Here is a 14,741-nt window from a genome sequence, read left to right as displayed (position 1 = left end):
GCGTGGGGCGCTTACAGCTTCACCCAAGCCTCGGGCTGCACCCTGATCCTCGGGCGACCTTAGCGAGGGCACTCCCCAGTGTCACCTTTTTCACTAAAGGCCAGTTCCCAATAGTCACGAGGGCAAGGCCTCGTCCATGGTCGGCGGCAGTCGGGCGGATATGTGGTGGAGGTGGTGTTCCTTCTTCCTCCTCGGAGAAGGAAAGCTCCATCACCTCAGGCACCTAAGAATGAGCTGTGGCAGTCAGGCGAGGAGATTTCGGTGGTTGATGATAGGCGGCTGGAATCTCACTAGCAATCTCAGGAGGGCCGCGTGGTTTGGCAGAAGCTGCTCCTCAAGCCTCCGTGAGGCCCCTCTATTGAACCCAGCACAGGGTGGGGGAGTTGGAGTTGCCGGCCATGTCGAGGTGCAGGGTGGGTTTGAGGGATGCACGACTTCCTCAGGAGTCCTGTACGCTGGAGAGATAGAGAAATCGCCTCCTCCCCCCCCAGGAGGGCATCCTCATGCTCCGTCGGAACTTCGGGTACCTCCATCACGGAATCTGCAGCAGTGGAGGTTGAGGAAGATGTACCTCGGCTCTGACAGGGTCGACAGGGGTCTCAAAAGAGGAGAGGTTCACCGTGACCACCACATCTCGGTCGCGGCCCGTCTGCAAGGTAGGGAAGACCTCAAACAGTTTGCGCGAGGCAGCTTCCACCAAGGCATCTACTGGGGGGGTTTGCTGTTGAAGCAGCCAAAGAAGTTGTTGTCCGATTAACCACTCGGCTTGCCACCGGGTCAGCCCTTCTCGGACGTGCTGGAAGCACTGGACGTCCCACCCCTGAAAGCCTTTTTACCTGGCAAAACTTCGCCATGACTGTGTGGACCGCATCATAATCTTCAGGCGTGGTCCAGTGTCCTGGGTCGAGGATGGTAGTGAGCGCCACTTTCCGGTTCACTACAGTGAGGGCGATGCCTCCTCGCCATATCAAAGGAAAACCCAGAAGGGTGTCCCTCCTCATATTCTTCAGCACTTCTCACAGTCCTTCTGGGGAGCACCCGCATGCCGGGTGCGGAGAGCCTGGAACAGCATAAACCTCCCCTTGTTGCTAAGGGAAAGCCGCTCCATCTCGCAGAGTATCTCGTCGGTAAATGAGGTGCGGAACGATGGCATCTTCTTCAGGATAGATTGTAGGAACATGAAAGAATATCGAGAAGAAGGTGGTAAGAAAAATGAAAAAGTGAAATGAGGATGCCGACTATGGCAGAAAATGATTTTGAAGAAAACACAAAACAAGTCGATTAGAGAAAAATACAGTAGGAAATAAAGCGGAGATTTTATGAGAAGCAGAAGAAGTATCGGTACTGAGACAGGAGACTAATGCAGATGTCTATTGTGGCTGCACCAGACTTCATCTCTCTCCCTCGGGCCTTCACATTTTTCTGGGTGGTTGGAGCACTCTTTTCCCTGAGTTGGGGATCCCACTCCATGGTGCAGGTGCAGGTGTCGATTTTCACCCTGTGCTCCTGCAGGAACTGCATACCTAATAAAAATTTGGGTGATAATCCCTCCATGATTGTCATCACTGTGGGTAGCACCTCTTGGCCGACTTTCAGGTTGATTTCCACCTTCCCATACAGCTGCACTGCTGTTCCATTTGCCAAGATCGCACCCCTCTCTGTCGTTGTTCTCCTTGCACATCCAGCTGCTTCTAAGCTTGCAAACGTTGCTAAGCTTAAGTAGTTGGATTCCTGTATCAAGTAAATCTCGATATTGGTGGCCAGCTACCTCGACTGTGGTATACAGCCTGTTGTCGATTTGCAGTTCCAGTTCCAGTTGAAGCTGGTTCCTGGTTCTCACCATGGCGGCTTTGTCTGTCATCCTCTTCTGGTCTTTCTCACAGGTGCAACCAGGACGAGGCTTCTCACAGGTTGTGCAGAGAGAAATCTTAGGGCATTCTGACCTCCAGTGACCTGCCTCCTTGCACTGCCAGCACACAGGTCCCACTGGAATTGACTCCACTCACCGTTGGGTTGTTGTAGGTTCCGGCTCGGGGCGCGATTTCACAGGCTTACGAACCTCCTCCTGTTTCGCAGCCCGCTGCCTCTGTTGAGCGTTTTTCTCCTCTGATTTTATCCGCTCATACTGCCTGGCCAGCTTGAGCAGATCATCCACCAAATAGACTTCGGCCTTCCTGATGTACAGCTTGTACCGAGGTAGGAGATTCTTGTAGAGCCTCTGCAGCTGGTGGCTGACTGAGAAATCTCCTCTCTGCCTCATGAGGGTCTGAAGTTCCTCTATGTAGTTGTCAATGGCCTCGCCTTCACGCTGTCGTTGACCCAGGATTTGATTATCCAGGTCTCCCTCGTAGGTTGCTGGATAATAATGAGACCGAAAGTCTCTTACAAAATCGTTCCAATGATGCCAAAACCCTCTCCGGTTCTGCATCAATAAGGAACACCTTCCCGCTAGCATTTTTGGTAGCACCGGGAACAACTGCTCCCCTGTCAACCCGTAGGCTTGTTGTAATTCCTCAAGGCGCTCCAGGAAACTAGGTGCGTCTCCGTTGCCATCATATGACAACCTCCATCCCCGAACTTTATTGCACACAGTCCCTGGGTCCATAAATGGAGTGTGAGGGGCTGCAGCTCGGATCGGTGATCGTGGGTCACTAATGCAGGTTTCGCATGATACAGTGGACCAGTATCTGCATTAGCTGGCATTGATCTCGGTAATGCTGGTTGCATCACAGCCTCTTCACTTGGAGGCAGAGGTAGAATTGTGAGGAATAGCTGCCACTGCTCTATTAACACTCTCCGCAACTTGGAACAGGTGCCGTCTGTGGGCACCGAGTCCAGGAGCAAATTGACAGTGTCTCTGCTCCGCAATCGATACACCCATGAATGGCATGACTCGCCATCTGAAGCTGGTGACACCTCCTCGGGTAGTTTTCCGAGTCTAGAAGACTCCTGGTGATCCTCCTCCACAGGAGGCCACAAAGACGTTGCTCCTTCCGCCTTGTGATAGCTTGCACTAGCTCCATTGCTAGCCTGGTTCGGACTACTGGTTTTGCCTGCCGTCTTCCTGTGATGGTCCACAAGAACCTTCCTCAGCTCCGCCAATGCTGCTAGTTCCACTGCTCCATTATGGTGGAGTTTGTAAACCCAGGACACTCCTGGATCGCTGCTTTCCCCTCGCGCCTCCTTGTCCTCTCTGGCGCGATTACACTTCTCTTCTGTACTCGCCCACGTGCCGGACTTTACCTCTGATCACCAAGTCCCAATTCTCGGTCACCGGGTGTCTCCCTGGGGTCAGGATTGAGCGCGGAGTTGAAGGAAAGGCTTTCCCTGGCCTTTCTCGAGGTCCTCCTGCTATTTGGAAGTAAATCAGTAAGCTACAGGAGCCCACGCGCCAGACTTTACCTCTGATCACCAAGTCCCATTCTCGGTCACCGGGTGTCTCCCTGGGGTCAGGATTGAGCGCGGAGTTGAAGGAAAGGCTTTCCCTGGCCTTTCTCGAGGTCCTCCTGCTATTTGGAAGTAAATCAGTAAGCTACAGGAGCCCACGCGCCAGACTTTACCTCTGATCACCAAGTCCCAATCTCGGTCACCGGGTGTCTCCCTGGGGTCAGGATTGAGCGCGGAGTTGAAGGAAAGGCTTTCCCTGGCCTTTCTCGAGGTCCTCCTGCTATTTGGAAGTAAATCAGTAAGCTACAGGAGCCCACGCGCCAGACTTTACCTCTGATCACCAAGTCCCAATTCTCGGTCACCGGGTGTCTCCCTGGGGTCAGAATCGAGCACGGAGTTGAAGGAAAGGCCTTCCCTGGCCTTTCTCGATGTCCTCCTGCTATTCGGAAGCGAATTGGCAAGCTACAGGAGCTTGTGTGCCGGACTTTACCTCTGATCACCAAGTCCCAATTCTCGGGCACCGGGTGGCTTCCTGGGGTCATGATAGCGCGCGGAGTCGGAGGAAAGGCTTTCCTTGGCCTTTCTCGAGGTCCTCCTGCTATTCTGAAGCGAATCGGCAATCTACAGGAGCCCGCAATGATGTACCAGGATACAGTCAGGTTTTTACCAAAACCTGGTGTGTCACTGCTAGTTGAAACAGGCAGGTTGCTGCCCAAACTCGTTGAAAAGGTCAAACAACACTCATCCAAGTGAGTGCTGAACCGCGGAGCTTCCAGTTTCTTCAATCAACCCCCGTTAACCTTAGACACAACTCTTAGTCGTCGAAGGATTCGGAGTACACTCAAAGCATGAGATGTACTATGTTGCTAGCTGCGCGCTGCTTCCTTCACTCTCTCTGTAAACCGCTCGCACTGGACACCCGCACTAGACTGCCTACCTACTAGCCTTTCACGAGCCTTCCTCAGTGGCCGAGAGGGAGGGGAGTAAGGATGCGCAGCACTGCTGAGCGGTAGCCCAGCGGCTGGGCTGCTCGTTGACCTCTGTGATTTCATCAGAGATAACCAAGCGTCTTAGAACAAGCCCTAAACTCAATTCCCCTCACTACGTACGATATACATTGTGACAATATATTCAAAGGTTGTAGGGTACTAATACCAGAAACGCTTCAACTACTTCGATCTACTCAAAGAACTGCATGTTGGACACTTTGGTATGGATGAGATTATAGCTTTGGCTAGAAGTTATTGTACATGGAAGAAGATAGACAAGGACATTGAAAATATTGTAAGGACTTGTAAACAATGTTGTTTGAAACAGAACCAACCAAAGAAAGAACGAAATCATACATGGCTTGCTTCTCAAGGACTATGGGAGAGGATACATATCGACTTTGCAGGACCGACACAAGGACAGTACTATTTCATCATAGTGGATTCATTCACCGAATGGACTGAAGTAATTCCCACTAAAAACACGTCTTCAGAATGGTGTATCAAGGAGCTATAAAAACTATTCGCCACATTTGGCCTACCCTTGCTTTTGATCTCGGACAATGGGAGTCAATTTACAAAACAACGGCACCTTACAACCCATCTTCCAATGGACAAGCAGAAAGATATATCCAGACCGTAAATAATTCATTGAAGGCAATGGAAGATGAAGAAGGAAAACTGGAAGTAGGACTCTTCAGATTTCTTATGCAGCTCAGACAGTCACCCAATGCAACTGGATCGAACGCCCACAGTTTAATGTACGAGAGAGATATTAGGACACGCCTAGGATTGCTGCGGCCACGGTCTAATATGCAGGAGCACACGAAGGAACTAGAAGAGCCAGGTGAGAGTTTAGGGTTTTAGACAAAGTACAGGCACAAAATTATTCGAATCCACGACTGAAGTGGAGCTTTGGAGAAATAATTGCAAGAGAAAGTGAACTTATATATAAAGTAAAAATGGAGGATGGTTGAATATGAGTAGCTATGATTAGGGAGTTCAAGGAAGCTTTTTTGCGCAATTACCCCCCCACCCCCTCCCCAACCCCCCTGAGTATGCGCAAATTCCCCCTCCCCCTCTCCCTCTCCCTCTCCCTCTCCCTCTCCTTCTCCTTCTCCCTCTCCCTCTCCCTTTCCTTCTCCCTCTCCTTCTCCCTCTCCCTCTCCCTCACCCTCTCCCTCTCCTTATCTTATCACCCCTCTCCCAGTGAGGACGTGGAGGTTGAAAAGAGAGAGATATATCTCTCTCTCTCCCCTTCCCCTTGCCAAGGTGAGGGAAAAAAAATTTCCCTTTTTGGAGGAAAAATTCCCTCTCTCTATAGTGACAGATTAAAGTGAATCCATATTTCTATATCTAATGCTATACTGACAGATTAAAGTGAATCCATATTTCTACATCTAATGCTATACTGTCAAATTAAAGTAAATGCTAGATGAGGGAAAAAATTCTCTACTGTCAAATTAAAGTGAATGCTAGATGAGGGAAAAAATTCTCTACTGTCAAATTAAAGTGAATCCATATTTCTACATCTTTATACTGAGTGAATCTGTTACATCTTTAAACTGTAAAATTATAAAGTGATTGCAAATTAATACAATTGGTTTGCTTTCCACCCGACAGTTAAGAAAAATTTCACAAATTTATATTGAAATTTTCTATGTGCTGTACAAACCGCAGGCGTTATTTTTTAAGTGTTTCTCCGAGAATATCTATAGTAAATTTAGTATGAACAAGCATTCCAAAAATGGCTATAGATATCCTCAGACCTATATCACTTGGGGTATCAGCTCTATTGATGTCTTAACAGAGAGAGGTCAATGATCTAAGTTGATCTTTTACATTTTTTATCTGCAATGTCATACAAGCATTTCCAAAGTTCATCGGAATTTGTAACAATAGTTGAGAAATTTGCACTACAATAATGTAGATGGCCTGTATCTAGTATATCGAGCAGTTCGAAAATCTCAGATAAAATTGGAAAATGTACATTTTCTGTTTTTGTTAACGCTAGATCAACATCATCACCTTGGAATCCTGTTGAAAATTTAATATTTTTTGCAATAGAATCAATTCATTGAATGAATTGACATCAAGAGGCGAGTTAATTTTTTGAATTTTGCAAAGCTAAAACACTGCATGACCTTGATTGCTATGAACTATAATTGATAAGGTAGGAATGTGCACTTAGCTGTAACAGTTGTGTCTGAGGGGGCGTATCTCTTGATAAGGTAGGAATGTGCACTTAGCTGTAACAGTTGTGTCTGAGGGGGGCGTATCTCGCGTCCTCACTCAATCAAGTCTACACTGATATTAAACCAAAATGTTCGAGGAAATATCTGAATTAAAAATTTGTTTACAACATTTCACTACAACAATACATCATAACTTCATCTTCAATTTTAATCAATTTATCTATAGACAAATTGTATGGACGGTAATAGCACAAATAGTCTTTTATATCGTTCAAATTAACTGTGCTTAGATAAATGTCTTTCAATTGTTTCGCCAAACTATAATCCTCAGCAGAAAAAGGATGGACAAATCTACAATATTTAACTTTTGTGAGAGATTATGAAAAATTAGGAGTGATAACTATGCCAAACTCCTAATTTTTCATAATCTCTCACAAAAGTTAAATATTGTAGATTTGTCCATCCTTTTTCTGCTAATCGCTGCAATATATCTAGGTGCATGTCCAAGAGTTCACTTAATTTATATTGATATCTCATTTTTTCTAAAGGAACAGAATGGTATTCACTTTAATTTGACAGTAGAGAATTTTTTCCCTCATCTAGCATTCACTTTAATTTGACAGTATAGCATTATGAATATTCCATGCATCTGGGAAGTGAGTTTTCAAATCAAAGCAGATACTCGTCGTATCTGTATTCTTTTGCACAAGCGAGTCACAACGCTTCAAGTAGCTATGAAAAATGGACCCTGGCTAAAATAATATCATTTTCTCAGACTCAATTTTATATCGTACAAGGTTCGATTAAGATGATTGATATTTATTTTATCCTATTCTATCGTATAGCCTCACGCATTTCGTATTCACTAGTTTGAATACATTGCTAGCAAGCTCACACATACTTGTTACTCAACATAATAATATTTCATTCACATATTCTCAGTGATGTAGAAACAGGCTGATTAGAGGCAGAAAAAAACAGTTGGTTTTCACAAAACAACACAAATTAATGAGCTCCATACAAATGAAGTGACCATCAGGAGTCGACAGCGACTATTTTCAATAGTGTGACATTCAATATTCATACTGCCTCAGTATCAAGAAATAAAAATGAAAAATTCAAGGACCATTTTGAAAAATTTTTACACAACATGTCTCAACATTAATGTCATTTTTAGTATTATTTCTTGTTTATAATCTTATGCTTGTATATTCATATAATTCTACTAGGACTGTATTTTTTTCAATAATTCATATTTGCATGATTCTATCGAAAATTGGGTAATTTATGTCCATTTCAACCACATTCGGCTTATCGTCTCCTCCGAAAGACGGGGGCCTGTAGCTATGTGATTGTGCTGTGGTCAAAAATGTTTGTCCTGGTCGAGATTCGAACTCAGGTTCTCTTGATTATTTGACCGGCGCGTTATCACTTACTCCAACGAGCCACAACATCTTTATAACTAAGTAAGCTTAGACTATAATATACTCTGCACTGTTACACTCTCATAATCTTCTGAACTCTATACCTGAACTTCAGAATGATATTGAATAGGGTATTCAATTCGTTATGGAATATGATTCATTCCAGTTTCTGAACTAACCTTGGAATAGAACTCCTGGGGAAAAATATATTCAAAATATTGTGATAAGAGGCGAAGAGGACAGTGTCAGTGAGTGTCCACAAATAAAGAATCAAAACAATCACAAACTTCTCAATAAGAGAGGAAAATTTATTCAAAAAAAGGAAATATTTAATGAGCATGTTGGGGTCAGCCCTCTCCAAACCAAATAAGCAACATATACATTTATTTGATCATAGTTCCTTCAAGGTTTATGAATATTTATGATGCTCGTAGCAACTGAAAGTCGTTTTATGCTGATAGTAGGAGGTTTTCATTGTTTCTTATAATCACTGAGAGAGAAAATCTCCTTGAAGAAGATGGAATTCGTGATATTTTACTTGCACTCTCTAACGATGATACAGACCAGCTTCATGCTCCTTCAATAATTCAGAATTATGATGATGATGATATAAACTTGTCTGAATCGATGAAAATTATTAATCCTGTGTACTATACAATTATGAAGAAGCTAACGTAGCTTTACTCCTATTGAATCCCTTATACTTCTTCACCACTGTAGTTTTTTTTTTAGAATGGGTTTCGAACCCCCTCACTCCACATAGAATTCCGCCTGGCGCCAATCAATCACCTTGGATTGATGAAACAATAAACTGCACCACAACTCCACTCACCGTACTGATACTTATATATATCACCCACTGAACCAATCAAAAGAGAAAGATGAAGAGAGACAGGTCAGGGTCGCGTGTATGAAGTGAAAGGCAAAACAAAGGCCAATCATGAATCCATTAACTAACTTTAAATTGAAATGAATTCATACAAATTGACTAAAATATGGCAATGCTTTGAAATAATTACATTAGATGATTGAGCTCTTGAAAATGCTACAGCTCGAGTTCAATTCTACACAATAAAATTTGACAAAAAGTTACTATTCAATTAGGCCACTCGAGGAGCAAAATATGAAATCCCTCCCCAGCTCCCGGAGATAAGTATATATCCTTGGTTGAATTTGGACCAAATCAAATCAAATTTTATTTCGCCTCAACAAAAATAATACAACAGAAATAATAATCCTCAATTTGAAGTTCAAAAAAAAAATATTGATGAATATTTAAATTTACACGAAAAACAACTTTGTCAAAAACAAAATAACATGTTTGTCTTTTTGTGTAGTTAAGAAGTTGATATTGTGGTAATTATTCATATTGAATGAAAAAGACTAAGAAATTGTCAATAAACCACTGATTTATTGATAATTAGAAAGACCGGTTTCGGTTATTACACCATTGTCAATCTCTGATAAACTATTATCAGATAAATTATCAATAAATCAGTGGTTTTTTGACAATTTCTTAGTCTTTTTCATTCAATAACATGTTTGGCGCTGCCTGCAAAACCGAAGTTTGAGTGCTGGCAGCGAGTATCGATATTAATTTTCAATATAAAAAATTTCAATGAAGAAATGAATAAATGAAACAAGAATGAATATACATATGAAAGAGAATAGAAATAAACATAGTATAAATAAAAAGGAAAAGTAAATTCAAAAGTGTAATTTGAAGCACTAAAATATATAAGTAGCCTAATTACTGAATGATGAATTCCATTATGTGGCTTAGAAGATAAATATTACAATATTTGTGATCAGAAAAGTAAATGAAAAATCTCAGAGTAGAAGACAGAGAATGAATCTGAGAAAATATATTTGAGGTTTGGAAGAAAAATAAAAAGGTAACTGCAATAAAAGAAATATAGGATAATTAAGTGAAGGTGGAATTTACTAGTGCATTGTGTGAATGAATTGCGAGATATTCACTGACTTTATCCATTCTTCTATCTTTTTAATACTAGTTTTTGCTATTAAGTTATCTGGTATGAGGTTGATCAGTCTGTTACTTATGTAAGGGAATTGTCTCCGGCATACAGTCAAGTCTGTTCTATTGATTTGGAAGTTACCCTGCATACGGAAATCGTAAGTTCTAATTTGTAGTGTGAATTGATTTATATTTTTAATCATATATAGTATTATATTCTTAACAAATAACTGTCTAACTGTTAATACTGGAAGTTCAATGAAAAGGAGATGTCTAGGGTATCGGCCAAGTGCTGCTTATATAAAAACAGCAAATTCAAAGGGCGACCCAGGAAAGGCAGCTTTCATCGGCAATAATTGGAAGTTTTCCCAAATGTGAAAAACTCCCAGCTGAAACTATGAGTTCACTGTGAGAATCGGAACACCAAATCTGTTGCATGATACAATGGAAGCAACGGGAAAACCTCTAGACCTTTAAAATTCCACCCCCGTCTCCCCTGCCCTCCCCCAAAAATCTGGGACACATTTAAATTTGTTTCCCACAAAACATTTATTACAAGCTTTTTTGTTCAGCTCGCCAAGATAAGTGTATAACCATAGCTAAATTACAACCAAATTCAAATAGCGATCCAGGAAAGGGAGTTTTAGTCAAAAATTTGAAGTTTTCCCAAATACGAAAAATTCTCAGCCAAAACTATGAGTTCGCTGTGAATAGTTAACACCAAATCTGTTGCATAGTACAATGGAGGCCACAGGAAAAGTCCCGACCTTTAAAATTCTGCCCCCCTGGCACCCCTGGCACCTCAAATATTTGGGACACATTAAAATTTGTTTCCCACAGGAATTTTACTACAAGCTTTTCTGTTCAGCTCGCCAAGATAAGTTTCATAGCTAAATTTCAACCAAATCCTAATGATGATCCAGAAAATGTAGTTTTAATCGAAAATTTGAAGTTTTCCCATATGCGAAAAATTCTCAGTCAAATTTGGAAGATCATAAAATTCAATATTTGTTCTAACCATCTGTTTGTTGGAAATCCAGGACATTTGACAATAAACAAAATACAAGATGAATAAATTATGTAGAAAAAATTGAAAATCAGGTTTTTATTCTTGTAAGTAGTTTCTGTTGAAATTTCTTACTTGCTAATAATAGTATACGATTCATTTAATAACTTTTTCGATATCAACAAATTTAACCTACAAACTAATCTTCTCACCTTGATAATCAGCGTTTTTTCCTCTATGTCTCTAGGATCATTGGGACAAGGATAGGGACTATCATCGGAATCTATATCAGATTCATCATTCAAAGTAGCAAATATTACACAATCATTCATTCCAGTAATGCGAAATCAGAGTTTACAATATTACAGAAAAATAAACAATCTCACATGGACAAAATCCAGGCATGTTTCAGCTGAAAGCTCCTCTGCTACAACAATACTGCAGTACATGATATCAGCTGGGTTTCAGTGTAGGTTTCAGTACTTGTGGTGAGATCTAGTTGTGTAATCGATAACTAACATGATAAAGGAGGCATAAGGTGAAGGAAGACTTACTAAAGACTGCCAAGAATATATTATTACATGTAAACGCATTACAATGCATTGAGAAGCAATGACGTAATATTACAGCTTCGGCTGTGGCTGTAAAACTTAGATAAAGTGATCAGCATGCTAAGTGTTAGAATCTCTTCTGATCTCTTCTGGGTCGCCCTTTGAATATGGTCGATGGAAAAACAACCTATCCTGAATCGCTCTGTGAATTTGGTTGAAATTTAGCTATGGTTATAGACTGATCAGAAGACTGATCATAGTTATAATCATAGACTGACTATACACCTAATTTTTGTGGAGAATTTTTGTGGAGTGAGGGAGTTCGAAACCCACTCTAAACAAAATACTACAGTAGTGAAGAATTACAAGGGATTCAATAGGAATAAAGCTACGCTAACTTCTTTATAATTGTATAGTATACACAGGTTCAATAATTTCCATCGATTCAGACAAGTTTATATCATCATCATAATTCTGAATTATTGAAGGAGCATGAAGCTGATCTGTATCATCGTTGAAGAGTGCAAGCAAAATATTACGAATTCCATCTTCATCAAGGAAATTTTCTCTCTCAGTGATTATGAGAAACAATGAAAACCTCATACTATCAGATGTTACGAGCATCATAAATATTTATGAAAATTTAAGGAACTATGATCAAATAAATGTATATTTTGCTTATTTGGTTTGGAGAGATCTGACCCCAACATGCTCTGAGTGTAAATCAGGAAGCGATAGAGATATGAAACACTGAGAATACATAATAATAGAGTGACAGCGCTCAGGCTGTCCTATTAAGAGGATTAATTGCAACAATAATTTCTCTGCGGTCAAATATGATAGGGATGAAACTTAAAAGAGGAGCATAAAGAAATTAAACATAAGATAATTACCGATACATAAGATCAACCATGATCAGTGCACACCTTGCATAAAACAATATTTCATGTATCGCGTATGAAGGGAACGTATTAATCAAGTTGAATTTCATTGGAAATATAATTTGAAAATTCAACCAATGAGATTGAAATCCAGCCGAGCGGTAAATCGTTTTTATTCAAAAGTCGGCCAATGCTACGAACCAATAAACAAAAATTCTACCAATCACGAAGTAGTCAATAGAAAAACTGATTTTCCTCCTTTGACAGTCGACCAGTATTAATTATTGATGTTGAGAAAAAAAAATTAGCCAATTATGATCCACTCAAAGGGATATGGGCTATTTTGTGGGTTGAAAATAAAAAAAATATTATAATTGATTGACCTGGCTAGCTCATGTCTGGTGTTGAAAATAAATAATCTTGTACTCCTAATTATACTCCGACTAGTACTCTGTCACTACTCTTTTGTACTCTGTCATTACTAACCCAATACTGATTGCAACTTATAACAAATTTTTATTTTGAAAAGCTTTTCTCCACCATTTGTGTTGGACTTGTGTAGGACTGGCTCTGGCAGCAGCACTAATTTCCGGCCAGTTGACAACAGGTAGGCTTGTGATGATGGTGAGGGGTGGTGACTCATCAATAAACAATAAGCCATGGTGTGTGGTGTGAGAATCGGCGATAGACTGTAGACCTATCTAATAATGTCTGCTTATTGAATCGTTTGATGCAGTAGTGACACCTTCTCCCATACATAGTCCCAGAACGGATTAGAACGATGTGATTAGCTCTCGCTAGCTTACTATTCCTAGTAGACTGTAGACTGTATCTGTATCTGTATTTGTATCTGTAGACTGTAGACTGTATCCAGGAATACATTGGCGTCGGTGATGAGGGTGGTATGGCATCTGGATGATCTGGAGGAACTTGAGGGTGGAGTATTAAATACTTAACACACATGTGGAATATCAATAAACATTTATTATGAAAACCCCTCCAATGCTCCAATGGCAAAGGCTTAGAATAGAATAAGGAATGACTGTCTCTATATTTTTTCCTAGAGAGCGAAGTTAGGACGCAATCGGCGATCTCTTGAACTCAACTTTCGAAGGTTTATAATATTCAGTTATCAAGAAGTGGAAAACAAGGTTCACAAACTACAATGGTTTCCTTAAAAATTCGCGACTGAAATGATTAACATATAAATTCAACATTATTGTCAAATTTTGTAAACAAGACATCTGATTGACAAACGAGGGTGCGTTGTTACATTAATGTTATACTAGTGCGCCCTTGGTGCGGGAGAACACACTTGTGAATTATGTATTTTCCATATTTAATTTCAAACTCCATAAATATAAGTCACAATTACTTAAAAAAGAGCAAACTTCTCACCAATGATTCAAGCATAGTCTGCAGGCTTAATTAATAATTGCCGAGCAGGCAAATTAATAATTTGCCAAATAACCGGCACAACACTAACTACACGACATCATTACCGTTATTCATCATTACTCTACCACAGGATCCCGCACTTTATTAGGGTAATAAAGTAAACTGAGGTACGTCTTCACGATGAAGTTTGCCGAGTAATTAATTATTCTTGATCGCGTTTACTGCCATCACTCTAATCTCTGATTAGTCTGGTTGAACGTAACACTTATCCTAACTTAGCTCATACATTTCGAGCACCACTTAATTTTATCTTACTATATAAATATATGCATATGCACTCATAGGCCAATACATTCGTAATCTTGCCTTTGAAATTTCTTCATAAAGAATTAACCTCCAAAAAACTTTTTGTTCTTAAACCTTTAGAGCTATTTTATAAACACATATAAAACATGAACATTTTTCAAAAATGAGATAAATATCATCTTACTATGATTATCTAGCATATTTTTCTACAATATCTACGACCATAATATCGACAGTAAAATCAGATTATATTAGACACATAATTTGTTAATGCATAGATTTGATGTTTGGATATTGTGTTTAACTACTGTATATTGTATATCGTATATTGTATTTTATTCATGATGAATTTTGTATGTTACCTGGCTTGTGTACTGGTGTACTCTGGCTCAAATAAAAATCATTGAATCTTTCAATCATGTTGTGAACATTGCAACATCGAAATCAATGCCATAACAGGGGTCTTTTTGCAATGGATTTTCAAAAGTATACTACAATGAGGACCTTATGAAACGACTTGTATTATAACACGGTTTTCGATGCAGGTGGCACTAACATTAAAACATGGTTCTGATTGATGCTGCCAGCAAAACTTAAAAAGTTTTCAATTCGTCATGTTTTCAGTT

The 14,741-nt window shown here is 40.3% G+C and overlaps 1 protein-coding gene across 4 annotated transcripts in view; it reads right to left on the bottom strand.

Annotated features, from left to right (window-relative positions):
• Positions 1-14,741, bottom strand: part of LOC111053607 (KH domain-containing, RNA-binding, signal transduction-associated protein 2) — a 1,288,254-nt gene that overhangs the window by 889,383 nt on the left and 384,130 nt on the right. Inside the window, exon 1 of one of the 4 annotated variants that reach the window (XM_039441332.1) lies at positions 13,810-13,981. The exons of the other annotated variants lie outside the window; for them this stretch is intronic. The gene's annotated coding sequence lies outside the window, so the exon portion shown is untranslated. Of the gene's footprint in view, positions 1-13,809; positions 13,982-14,741 lie in introns of those variants that run through there. 4 annotated transcript variants of the gene reach the window in all.

This window comes from Nilaparvata lugens, chromosome X (genome assembly GCF_014356525.2).
Source record: "Nilaparvata lugens isolate BPH chromosome X, ASM1435652v1, whole genome shotgun sequence".
Classification (NCBI taxonomy): Eukaryota; Metazoa; Arthropoda; class Insecta; order Hemiptera; family Delphacidae; genus Nilaparvata; species Nilaparvata lugens.
The sequence above is the reverse complement of the archived record's forward strand: the minus strand, read 5'-3'. Positions and strand labels throughout refer to the sequence as shown.